Below are 14,838 nucleotides of genomic sequence, written 5' to 3' on the forward strand. Positions count from 1 at the left end.
TGTCGGCCGCAAACATAGAACTTGCTTGCAACCGCAGATGTTGGCGACAAGCGAGTTATGTCCTTGCTGAGGCATATCTATGCACATAACATAACACCACCCCCCACCCCCTATAGTGCAGTTACATATGTTGGCTTTTTATTATAATTTCCACTTGTGTGGTGCGGATGTTGCTTGTTGCCAAGACACCACAGCCAACGAGAAATGTTCGTCAGACGATTCGTAGTGGCTCCAAATATTTGCTCTATCCTTTCGTTTTGAGGCATTGAATATTCAGCGACGTGTGCTTGTGTGTGTGTGTGTGTGTGTTTGTTCCACTTTGTCGTTCGGGCAACTTGTAAATGTATTTGTGTTTGTTTTTGTTTCTGGTTTTCCGGCTGCTCTTCTCGACGTTGCCTTTTCACACGCTGCCTCATTGTACGTCAGCGTGTATCCTTGCTAAGGAAGTGTGCGGCAACAACAACGTTAACAGCATGCAGCACACCACTTGAGAACTACTTTTACTTTTGTATACGCTACACTGTAAGTTGCAGTTGTCCCCCAAAAGTGCCACCTTCCTCCATCCCATGCACTATTTACAAACTTTTGGCTTTATGCTCCTCACAGCTCATGTATCGGCAGCTTTTTTTCCCACCTTTTTGTTTGTCATCAGCCATTTTTTCTTCGCCACTCTTAATGTTTTTTTTTTTTTTTTTTTTTTTTTTGGTCTTCTTTGCTGGCTGTCCTTCATGCAGCAATGCGTAATTAATGCAGGTTTTAAGAAGGTGTAAAGTGGCAGAGGATGAATTACATTCATCGTCCTATATACATACTATATACACACATATTCGCATATATGTACTCGCATGTATGTGAATGAGACAAATGTATAGCTTCTGTGTCAAACGACAGCGACAGGTAATTAAAGTTTGGCAAATGAAAATATATTTTGCACAAGCTGTGATGTTGGAAATAACTGCAAAGATCGTGAAAAAGTCAAACAAATATAAGTACTATCGAATTCAAGAAATGTGTGTGCAACGGGATTTACGTAATTGAAGGACGATATGCTGTTTCCTGACGAATAAAACCCTTTAGAGCGTTAAGAATCAATAGCCATTTTATTAAGCCAAAAGCTAAACACCAACATCATAGAATTTTGTGGCTAATTAATTCGTTCAAAACTATAAAAGACTATGGGATGCATTTCAAAAGAAAACAAAGTTTTAACTAAGATGGCGACCGTTTTTTTGTTAACTTTTCTGATCGATAATTCTACTTTATTCGGAAACGTGTAATTATATTGATGGAAAATACGCTCATCATTAAATGACAGCTCTGCATAAAAAGGAATTCCACCGATTTCATAAATGTTAATATTTATAATCCAAAGTATGCTCTTTATGGTAAAACTTTCTATAATAAACAGCATTTAAACACTTTTTGGGGTATTATCAGTGCTATGATAGTTTTCTTTTCTATTCCCAATACTCAAATGATGTTTTTGAAGTTGTTATAGAATGGTCAAACATATAATAGATTTACTAATAGTTTTACAACTCAAAAATTTTTATTTAAAAAATTCACTTTTTTACTGCTCATTTGCAGTAATTTTATAATATCTTTCATAGTTCAGGTACCTAAGATATAACCGACAATAAACAACAGCTTCCTTTCTAGAATATTCACAAAATCGACAAATCTAACTTATGGTTCAACGCATTCCACAGTGTAGTATTCTATCATAATTAACTTTTGTTCAGCAGCTTTTATAACACTTTTCCTTTTTCCAGCAATATGTAACATATCAATCTTTATTCATATTCCCTTGTTGTTGTTATTGTAATATTTTTATCTACAAACAAGTCATTACTATATATGAAGCACTCGTGCACATTACTCTTCAATTCAATTCGTTTCTTAAGCCTCTGCTGATATAAGCATTTTTGAATGATTGTAATCAATCAACCAATTACATTTAAAATGTTCCAAATGTTTTATAATCATGACAGTAAGTTAACTTCAACTAATATATTTCTAAAAGGGCTTAAAAAGTTGTGTATTTGTAGCTTAAACTTAGCTTAGGTTAGGTTGACCCCACATAGACCTAAGTGGTCCTAGGCGATGCCGATGCACTTGCTTAGAACTGGAAAAATTCTGGCTTATCAGATATAGATGGGGCAGTAATTTAATGTGGTCGGTTAATAAATTATAAATAGTACTGTGATGTATGTATGTATAAATTACAGATATCAAAATGCTAAGCATTTGTAAATATTGTATTTATTATATTATGTTCATGCTAAGGGCATAACGAGCCCGTGCCCGGCCGAAAAAACCGGCCAATGCCTAATGTTCTTTAATGCATTTACATACATACATGAACTAGTCCACGTATGTACATATATACATATGCATGTACATACGCACATGCATACAAAATAATTATAATGGACTACAAAATATAAATAAATGCGCACTTACACAAACATGTACATATGTACTATATGTACATACATACAGATTAACTTTGATCCATTTAATTTCAAAATTATTGAAACCTTTATTTACAACACATTTACAATCACTCAAACAAAAAATAAAAAAAAATTAGACACTGCGCAATTGGTTTGAAACCATTCACACGATATACATATGTACATACATATGTTTGTACATACATATTTATACATACTCTCTCTTATATGTACACACACAAACATATTTGCACAACAGATAATTCTCGCGGCAATAACGCATAGATAAACACTTATTTTGCACATTTAACACTCGCTTTTATGCATAAGACTAGGTACACACATACTATGTATGAATGTTCATAATTTAATTTATATTTAAAATATATACCAACCGATTTATAATAATTTTCGCCAATTCGAACCACAAACGACGCGACGCGTTGAATAGGCGCGCCAAACTAAGACTTGCTCTGCAGCTGTCAGCAGAATGCTCTCTTGAGAATGAAGAAGTGAAAGCAAAGATCAAAAAGCAAAGATCAAAAAGCAAAGGTCAAAAAGCAAAGTCAGCGCTCGCGTCTGCGACACGAATAGGGAATAGCAAGAATGACAGGAAGGAGGATTGCATTTAATTTCATTTAAAAGGTTACATATTAAATAGTTGGTTTAGGTTTAGTTTAGTCAAAATGTTTCAAAAGTATAATTGAACAAATTACAATTGCTATACGTGTAGTTTTTTATTTCATGAAATCGTTTTAATGTGTGTTTACAAATTTATTATGTAGTTGATTTGTGTTGTTTGTTTGTTTTGTTTCTATTTATTCCTTTGTTTTCACCTTCACCTCAGAGAGAGAACTTGGGAGTGAGAGAGCATTTGTGCAGCGACAAGGAGAAGGTGAGTTCTGTTTGCATTTTTAAGCGCGTCGCGTCGTTTTTTTTTTAGTACCGCGAAAATGTTAGTAAATGTTTCTAATTACAAATTTAAATAACTACCTAATGATGTCGTTGTTTATGAAACTGCATTTTTGGAAACTGAATGGTCTGTATGGCCTAAATGTGTGTGTACCGAAATTTTTTGATCATTTTTTCATGTTATTCTGGGTGAATGTGATTTAAAAAGCGTTTTGTGCATAAATACAATAATTAACAAATACATATGTATATAAATGACAATCACATCAATCTTAATGTGTGTGAAGGTAAGCAATAATAAATTGTTTTATTCATACATACAAATGTACGGACATTTGCTGAAAGGAACTCTTATAAAAGTATAACAGCATAAAAAGGTTTATACATATATGTATAAGAAAATATATAAATATATTGGAGCACTCTTATATTAAATTATTATGCAGAAAAAATGCATGTGTTTTATTTTGTTTTATTTGTTGTGTGTTGCATATTTGTTTTACGAAGACTTAATTCGTCACTCAGAGTAGCGCTCTCTCTCTCTCTCTCTCTCAATAAGAATAGCTTCATCAGTAATACAAATTAGCCATTTTCCCACCAGCTCTGTAGTTTTGTTAATGCAGATTAATGCAAAATTATAATAATTCAGCAGTTCAAGTATCTTTATTTCCAAATAGCATAAACACCAACACAATTGCGATTTAACTCTATATAATTTATTTGTAAGTTGCATTTGTAGGTAACTCAGAAGAATATATCAGGCACCAGTTATTTGAATGAAATGTCTTCAAATGAGTCTTCTTTAAAAAGAGTCTTGGTTCTGCATATAATTTTGTAATAAATAAATCCTACATGTATGTATTACTTGTATTGTAATATTTTGGTCGGAAGACTGAAGGTATTCATGAATATCAAGCCTTGAAAATATCCCTAACACCAATGAAATAATCGATTGTGCGAAGTTGAAGTGTTCATTTTTTCAAAGGAGTTGTATTAAATACATGTATCCATTGTTTGGTATCAGATTTATTAAATCAGTAAAGTCACTGCTCTACAATTAAATATGTTATGGGTTTGTTCTATCGTTAGAAAAATTGTAACTGCAAAAACCCTTTTTCTGTTCCACCCCCTAAAAACAGTTACTATGCATACTAAATATTTTTTAAAAATATATAAAAGCCTATTATGTTGTGTAAGTCTACATATGTAAGTTAATACACATTTTTGGTTTATTCCTCATCAGAGTTTTCTTTTCTTTCCTTTTCTTTATTTGTTTAGCTTAATATAGACATATATTTCAATAATTGTACATATAATCCTATTTCCTGAAAGAGAAGTTTGCTTAACCACCCTAAGATAGTTTTAGTATTTTTTCCAGCATGTTGCTTTAAAAGATTGTTCCCAATTCCCGTATTATTCTACTTACCAACTAGTTTACAACTTAAAGTTTAACTTTCACTCTAACAATAGAAATAACTACTGATTTTTAGAAAATATGAGAAATGTTTCTTAAAAGATTGTTAGAGCGTCTGGCCGTTCTCCAGACAGTCTTAAATAGAGCTTTGGAAAGGCACCTGTCCAGCGACCTGTGAAAAGTCCCTGGCTCTTGTGGCAAAGGTTTTTTGTTTTCTTACTTTTTTGTGACTGATAAGCAAAGCTAAGAAATATGCTATACCCGCAGAAATATAATGAAATCTTAACTAACCAAAGGGAATTGTCGAAATTGACACACAAATAAAAGGAACCACTAACATTTTCTAATGCCCTCAGCTAAATGGCAACTATAGCGGAATAGAGATCTGCACAGCAATAACAAAAATTGGAAAATACAACAATAACAACAACAATTCTGAAGGCAAATAGCAGTGCCACAAAAACTTATAATTTCATTTTCGGACGAAAACAACAGCAAAGCAAAGTTTCCCTCATTGTGTTGCGACTTTTTCTGAAGGAGAAGCCAACTCGCGACTAAAGAGTCGAAAAAATCGTCGAGCAAATAATTAAATACAAAAAAATTGGCCAGGGATTGAAAGCAGTGCGGAAAGAAACCCAAAAACTAAATGCTAAACGGCCAAGTCGAGTGCAATGCGCCACATTTTGGAATTGCAACGAGAATAACAACAACAATTCCATATGCCATATTCCATTCCCCTGCCACCCACTGCCACCCACTGCCTATTTGGCCAGTTTTGTGCAAATCTGACCATTGCCATCGGCATGGCTCGACGCAAAAGTTTTTCAATTAAATTTGTTTAGAATTTAACTTGGCGGTTGCAATTGGCTGCCAAGTACGAGTAGTTCGAGAGCGAAGTTGCCGTTGAAGTCAATTGCCCTTAGGGTCAACTTGAAACTTGTGTTTGTAATTTACAATAACTTAATGAAATTAATTATTAATTTCTATGCAATTTTCCTTCTACTATAGGCTTTGTGTGGCGGAGTGTTGGGTTGTTTTTTTTAGATAAACAAAGCATGCACACGTGACTATTGCATAATTAATTGCAACACAGTTTTTGAATTGATTCATTATTTATTATAATGGAAAGCAACTCATTAAAATGACAAAAATACCTCTCTTTACACACCATACTTTTGTGTGAACTCCCTCCTCAGAAAACATATAATCATCTAAAACGCTGCTATCAGGACACCTTTGAGTTTTTTTACGCACATCATCACACAAACACAGGAAACTTTTCAATTGAAAGCAGGCGCTACTTTCTAAAACTCTCTTGTAGTCCAATGAACCACTAAAAATCATATTTCTTCTATATTTAGTTTTCATTATCTGAATACCTTGACTATAGATGGTTCTTAAACTTCTAATATTGCAGGCAGGAATCTCAACCTAAGGATATGTATTCAAAGTCGCCGTTCTACCCTACTATTCAAGAACTTCAATATATATGTGGAACCCTGCTAACCCCCGAATTCCCAAAAATTAAACTGATTTGGGGTCCCAGACCCGCCGGTATTATAGACAACGAAAAAGCTGACTTAGTTAAAAAGGTTATATTAGGTTTTTGCGAATTATTTAAGAGTGAGAAGGAAACATCTCTGATCCCATAAAGTATATATGTATATATATATTCCTTATCTGCATTAGGAGACGAATCTGTCTGGATTTTGTAAACGGCTGAGCCCACAATGGCCAATTTTGGTATGTACCCTCTCCCGGGAAATACAAATTTATTTGAATTTTTTGTTCTCTCTAAATCCTCCAGAGCTACCAGAACAAACTACAGAATTTGGTTCGCCTATCTTCTTTTAAAGCAGCAACTGTAGAATTACTTACAGGTAAGCAAACGAGAATGTACCCTCTCTGCCACAGAAATACCACACCTAAAGCCATAAGAAATTCACAAGACTCAGACTTCAGTGCTTAAACCAAGCAAGGTTTTCAGATAATAAATAATATAATTAATATTCCAGTAAATACCAAAAACCTAAACTTAGGTTTGAAGAGTACTATAAAGTAGCCATGAATTTAAAAATGAATGCACGATAAATGAAAACTAACGTAACCTATCTATTCTAGGTAATCAATTTTGAGTATATAAATAACTTAAATTTATATTTTAAATATTGTCGTATGTACTAGAGCCATAAAAGAAAGCAATGAAATAAGAACTGTATTAAACAAATAATGTTTATTATGTTCTTTTACTTACTCATAATAACTTGAAGATATCGAGATATATACCAATACTCTTCTTTAAGGATAATCTGTGCAATAATCATTAGTGGATTATTTAAAAGAAAACTCAAGTTATAATTTGGCCTTTTTCGTAATCAATAAGGGGACATTTTGCAAACTACTATGTATTCTTAGTGCGTGTATTATAGAGGTTAGACTTGGCTCACTAACTAAGAATTATACATTTTCCACTTATTTTATTTATGTATTAAACATCATTATCTGTCTTCCCTCATATTTTATTGTCTCCCCTCCACCTTTTAGTTTCCGATTCAAAAATATTATATAAAAGCTTCTTGTGACGCTACAATTTCGAGTACGGATATTTAAAATTATACGTTCTTCAGCCAAATTAAACGGATGAAAATCGCTAATTTGTAAATAAAAATAAAGCATCTGTGGTGCTGTATTATTCCCTACATAAGTAGTGGCTCTCCATTTTTTAAATCTAGCAGTTCTTGATTACTTATTGGTGACAAAATGTGCAATTCACACATTGTTGTCTCACCTGACCGCACAAATAACTGCATATTCTTCTACATTATATCTACATACATGAACCAAAGTTGCTTAGATGCGTGCTCAGTGCTTGTCCTATTCGTCCTGTTCGTCCTGCTCCTCCTGACTTCCACTGCTGTGGACATCAACTTATTCTCATTGCAGTTGCTCGCATGTTTGTCCCTACTTTGTTGTCAAGCTTGTAGTGTTGTCACTTTTAATTAGTCGCTCAATATGCTGCACACATACATACACACACATATACACGCACACATACATATGTCAATGCTGTTGTCCTTGCACTTTTTTGTGGAGCGTAGAATTGCATTTCACACACTTCGTGCAACAACAAATTAATGAATTGGTAGCAATAATTTACAACTATCAACGCGTATATACTACAATACTATAATATACAATACAAGCACGCAATATACAAACCTAAACTTCACTTTTATGTTTTTATTCAAGGATTCAAAAAATAATAATAATAATGTAATTAAAAGTGGAATCCATCGGAAGAAATAAACTGACTGTATTGGATTGTATAATCTGTATCTTACACTTAGACACTACGCCCCACAGTCTCTAAAGTCAATTTAAAATAAAAATTTTGATAGGATGGAATAGGTGGAATAAAGCGACTGCTCCAAGCAGAACTTTCTCCAGACTTAACCTTTGCTCGCCCAAAGCATTAAATGAAATATGATGTGAGCTGCAATTCTTAATGTACGAATTTTCAATAAGGAAAAAACGTAAAATAAATTTATGGTTTAGCTTTAGTTTTCAATAATTATTTTTTGCCCCTTTTTCCTAATAATTAAGCTCCAAAAACGTTCGTTGTACAAATACTTACGACTAGGACTGTATATGTGTGTCTGAGTATCCATTCGTTTAACAATTCCAATTGCATGCCAAACTATGAATAAAATATTGTAAATTGTTGATCCCTTTTGTTGTAGTTGTTATTATAATTATTAAGGTAAAATTGAATTATAATTACTAAATCAATTAAAGTTAATTAGCATTGATATAATGAAAATATTTGCGCATTTATTTATCAAGAGCCTGCGACTCCGGTACTCAACACTAATGAGCTTTGCAATTTTAAATACTTTTTAATTGAATATTTTAAAATAAAATCAATATACCCCGGACCCAGCGACTTAAAGGGTGTACTAATACACCGAAGGAGGCGTTTGTCTGTCCGTCCGTTTACAATGTAACTGTTATGTTTCAAAATGTTTATTTGAAATCATAAAGCAAAACATTAAAATGCAAACTATAAAAAGTATGTTGACGAATTATAAAAAGTTAAATGCTTTATTTTTTTATGTTTTTTGGTTTTTTAATGATAAATATTTTCAATCGATTTAATTGGAACATAATACGAATATCAGTCTTTAATGACTTCATTTTTAGCCCTCATTATAATTTGTATATAAATCTCTACTCAAACGTAAATAGAGATGCGGACACAAATGCTGCTTCTGATGGCAAGAAAATGAAGAAGATAATGTATGATTGGAAATTGTATAATTTCAGTTTAGAGACAAAACTATATTTTTATTAGACGCAGGACTGATATACCGATTTATCAAGATTTTAAGCTTTCTACACCTATATATAGCCCATGTGTATTGGGCAGCATAATTTTCAAATTGGACTTATGTGGAAGACAGGACTGACCTTAAAGCTTGTGCACCCCACAGTCTGCCATTAAGATGTTTCAATCTCGCATATCATTTAGTGCCTTATCTTAAAGGTAAAAATCAGCTTAGCTACCAAAATCGAGCTTTGAATTAAAGCTGCAATTCGAGAGAAATAGTAATGAAAATTAGACTTTTAGGCAATATAACAGGAAAAGAATTGATTGCGCAGTAAGCACAACAACAACATCAGAGACAAGAGCAAATATTACAAATTAAATGCAAAAAGGACAAACGAGTAGCAAAGCTGTGCGAACAAAACGTGGCTAAAGGGAGCAACTTTATGCTAATTTCACTTTTCTCGAACGACGCATAACCCACTTTCTGCTTAACTTTGTCTTTTTCGTTGTCTCTTCTTTTTTTGTGATGTGGCGCCAGCGAGGACTGCTGCGACAGCAATAACAACAACAACAACAACAACGGAAGACGTGTGGCAAAAATGATAATTTTGAACAATGAAGGCCATGCCGAGTATAGGAAATGGGCCCATGGCTGAGCAGCACTTGGACTTCAAGTTAAAGAAATATCTGCTGGTCGTTTGGCTGGTGGCTTCAATGCACAAAATACACTATGAATAGCTAATTAAAGACGAGTCCAAAAAAATGAAACAAATGCGGCTAATTAACATTTCTAGCGCCTTTTTGACGCCTCATCAGTCAGTCCAGCTCATAACCCCTTCCCCACCCACCCCACAACAGGTCCAACAGCTCCGTTTTGGGGTCAACTGTGAACCGTGCGCCAAGCAGTGGCCAGGACGACTGCAGTCGGGCGCCAGCAGCCAACCAAAGTGCCACAAAACTTCGTTTCCACATGCGCAAAGCACACGAATGTCCTAGCCTTGAGTTTTAGTTGCAGCAACACGGAAGTGTAGCGCAACATGTTGCTAAGCACCAGCTTGCACTCAAACTGGGTTGCTGTTGCCAGCGCACAAGCATATGACCAACATGTTGCAGCTCAAACATGCTGCCAACTGTGGTGAGTTTTGTACCGTCCCGCATGTTGCTGCAACATCGGTTGCATCTGGTTTGAGCGAAATGGCAAACGGTTCCCACAACATAAAGCGCTTAAGATCTTTCGAGTCGCGCAACATATTCGGGCCGCTAGCCACACACAGCGCTCAGCACTTTCTTTTTCCAACGGCGAGGTCTTTACATATTTTTTTCAGCATCAACATGCTTGATATTTTTGAATGCCTAAGCCTATTAACGCCAACAACTGCATTGGAAAAAGACTTTGGCTTCAAATCTTGTCGACATAAGCTGTAAAATGCAAAGGTATTGCCGTTCTTAGATAAGGTCTCTGCATGTGTAGGAAAATGATTTAAGAATCATTTAAGTTGCTTTTGACCTGAAAGCGCTTACAAATAACCCAAAAAAACTAATATTCTTTATTTGAACTTAACTTAGGTAACATTTTTTACCAACATATGGTCTCTGATCTAAATTGTGATCAATTGTGTGATCGAGATTCAACTGGAAATGGCGCGTTCAATGGCCAATCCGGCAAGCTCAGAGCCATGGCAGTCCCTTGCTTGGCAATTTCTGAAAAACACAAACTTAAGCCCGATTGAAGACTTCCGAATCCCAGAGTTTATAAGCTTGGCCAACAGTTTGTGAGCAAATCATTCAATTAACTCTTAAAGAATTGGCAGACTTATTTCCAAATTCTATTATTAAGAGTAGAATGGGCTCTACACAAGTTTTTATAAAATTAAGGCACAAATAAGAACAATTTTCATTACTATTCATTATTCATCATTTATTAAAAACGAAAATGAAAAATGAAATGAAAATAAATAATAACATTGCTTAACAACTCATGCCTGTTGTGAAAAAAATGAAAGCACACTTTTTAAATACATTTTCGATTGTCTGTGAAGAACTCTGGACCAAGAACTATTTTGCTATTTGAAATATATTGAAATACCGTTTAGCTTTTTAGATCTACTTGTATTCCTTCCTAGAAGCGGGGACATGCGAACACACAAATGGACTTTTCTGACCTAAGTGCTGCTTGCAATTATTCAATTATCCCTTTCCAGCTCTTCTATATTTTTCAGTTCCGACTCTCGTTCTCCACACAACTTAATCATTTTTCTCCTTTCTTTTATTTGCTGATCATTAAATTTGTTCTGTAATTCTTAATTTCGGATTCTTTTCTCGAACGATTTCTACGAGTCGTTCTGATATTTTATACTAATTGTGCTATCAAAAGGACATTGTTCAGTTTGTTCTATAATATTTTCTATAAGTTCGTTTTCAAATTGCATTATTTTAGTTTCTTGAGGCAATTTTTTGAATTTTTGGTTTTCCCAAAATGTGTTAAAATTTCATATTGCACATCACAAAACTAATTAAGTAGGATTTAGGTATATAGCGGCTATACTTTATATTGTAACTTATATATTACGGATTCGTTATCACCGACATCCTGGACATCAAAGCTTGTGTATTGTGAACATCTAAGGTGATGGTTTCTATTTTTACAATATTCAAAATCATTAAACAAAGAAGTATAAAGAGCATTATGTGTAAAACAGAAGTTTGTGAATGCCATAAAATGTTCAAGGGGGGTTGAGAGAGTATTCAAGACGAACCACAAACCACTTCCAAATCTACCAAAAACACCAAATGTCAAACAATCGGTGCTATAGACATTGCGGATGCTGTGGGCATTTCTAATATAGTTATTAAAATCATCTTTAAAGAACTTTTGTGCTCCGTACATTTGTTTTTCGTGACCATTTTAACAAACACACGACGCATATCGCTCCACAAAACTGCTGCTTATGCCATTTGCTAATTGGGCTTTAATCAGCCACCATTTCCAATAGCCCATCGTTGCCGTTTGGCTAAGTTCTAAGCGCAAATCGACAAATTAAGAGCTTCAAAATAATGCAAATTATTTTGATAAAATTCAGAAACACATTCGATCGACAATTGAAAAACTGAAATCTCTGACCATAATTAAAACGCCATTGTTGCCGAGCCAATGAACATACACACACACATTTATATTAATATATGTATACGAGTATATAGAACGACGGCTGCATAAATTAAGTGTGGCGTGAACATTTCGTGTCGATGAAACGTCACATATGTATGTGCGAGTGTGTATGCCTCGCCTCTGTTTGGGTCGTTCTCGCATTTATTTTTCACGCTCAAATAATTATAACAATTTGGCGAACGAACGCGCTGGAAACTATCATTAAAATGCTTTCACTACCAAAAGCTTCCGGGTGCGTCCTCGTTCCTTAAAGCTGCACAAATTTCAGGCGGCATAATGCACTTTTTGCATCGAGTATGCCTCGTTAAAGCGGCTTACAAATGACGCGCCTAATAGCAGACTCCATGAAGTGATTGTTTTTACATTTGCCAATTTAATTTCATGGATGTGTGCGTAGCACAGTGGGTCTCAACCATTCAATCACTAGTCAAAAAGTTTCCCAGGCTTTTTGCTTTTTTTTTCAAAAGTATATACACATAATGCAAAAATGATTGTTTTGATTGATGCTGTATTCTGGATTTAGGAATACCAAATGTAAATAAATATATATAATTATAAAGAATAATATAAATGTTCAATGTTAAAACTAAAATTAATAATATGAAGACGACTTAATAATAAGCTTAATATAATTAAAACTGTAATGACTAGCGTAATAATTTAAAAGTAACCTGATACTTGTAACGCTAGGATAAGGTTAATAAATAATTAAAATAAATAAATAAAATAAATAAAATAAATAATATAAATAATATAAATAATATAAATAATATAAATAATATAAATAATATAAATAATATAAATAAAATAAATAAATATAAACGTATCACTTCAAAAAGAGGCTGTTATGGACAAACATTGCTTGTTAAAGAAATGGGGAGTGAGAACGAATTCTCGTAGTCTATTCCTAATTTTGAAACATTTTTCAAGCTAATAAACGAGTAATCCTAAAGCTAATTGTATACTGTAGAACTGAAATTTCATAAAAAAATTCTTGTTTCGAAGTATATATTTCGAAGTATATATTTTATATTTCTCTAGGCATCTGTAGGTACATCTGTCGCAAGCTTTATTTTACATTTCAGTTTTTGTAGCCAACGGAGACTCCAAAAAGTCGAAAACAGTTCACTATGTTCGCAGAGAATGACTTTAAAATTGGCCTTTAAAAAGTATTTTAAAGATTACAAATTAATAGACATATGTATGTGTATTGCGAAGGCGTTTATTTATATTATGAATATAATACCAAGAATTAATTCTACCTGTTGAACGACCAATAACACGGCTATTATTATTATTATTATTAGGATAAGGTTTTAATTTTTAGCATTCTTTTTTTTAGCATTCTTGTTAAGTTTGTAATGTAATAGTTAAATGTTTTGTTATGGCCACAGTTGCTGACCGATTCCTTGCATTAATATATTAAAAAACAAGAAAAAAATAATTAATTGTAGATCAGATTGTAGATGTTAGATCATCACCACCTGGAACCTTTACTCATTCCGCAGGTCAACTTTTTCGGTAACTAAAATCAGTTAACCATCATCAAATAAAAAAGTTAGCGGAAACTCTTCCCGTTTTATATATGGAACATCGATATGATGTGTCGATGGGCATGAATCCTATTATCAACATTTCACTTTGGCAAGGATCCTTTTAAGTTCCAGAAGTTAACATCTTCGCTTCAATATTTCCTCAGACATATGAATATTTAATCTAAAAAAAAAGTGCTCATCAGCCATTATTCAGTCAAGCGAATGTTCCTACTAGGGTTGTATATAAAGTAAAAAACAATCGATATTTTTCACAACCGATTAATTATTTCAATTATGTTCAACACTAAACGATATCCATATATAGGCATCCAATAAACAGCTATTATATTGACTATTTTTATTCGTTTTTTATTTAAATGAATCACAAATTTCAGACTTCAGACATTGAGATACACTTACGTGTAAATACAACATATGTAAGATCAAAGATCGTATTTGTAAATATCAAGAATAGGGCATACCAGCTTATAGTGGAAAAGCAATGAATCGAATTCCAATGTTTTCCAGTCTTTTTAGAAACAGAAGCCAATTTACCAAGATTAATCAGATACTTTTACTGCATTAAAATGCTGCCGCTTTCGGAAAACATCTTTAGACTAGATGTTAGGATGGCAGGAATTTAAAGGATACTATAACACCAGTTTTATTTTAAGGAGTCAGCCCGACGCCAACTGGCGTTAGTTTACTTTTGAATAGTTTTGCAGAATTGAAGACCATCAGCTTTAGATGTTTTTGCCTAAATATCGATGATTGCGGATATTATGGAAAAATCGATAACAAAAAAGCTTCGATGATGTAACACAGAAAGTGGTTCCCCAACCCTTGCTTCAACCAATTTGTTCACCACTGTGCGTAGACGTAGGCCTCAACTCGCAGCTTCCAATGCTGCCAGCTGCCCAGCTCCCCAGCTGCCCGATTGTGCTGCAAAAGTGCTAAACAGTTGACTGAATTATTGCGCTGCACTCATTGCACACAAACAGACATAACTACACACAGATATAAGT

Source organism: Scaptodrosophila lebanonensis, unplaced genomic scaffold (assembly GCF_003285725.1).
Source record: "Scaptodrosophila lebanonensis strain 11010-0011.00,11010-0021.00 unplaced genomic scaffold, SlebRS2 tig00000080-arrow-pilon, whole genome shotgun sequence".
Lineage (NCBI taxonomy): Eukaryota > Metazoa > Arthropoda > Insecta > Diptera > Drosophilidae > Scaptodrosophila > Scaptodrosophila lebanonensis.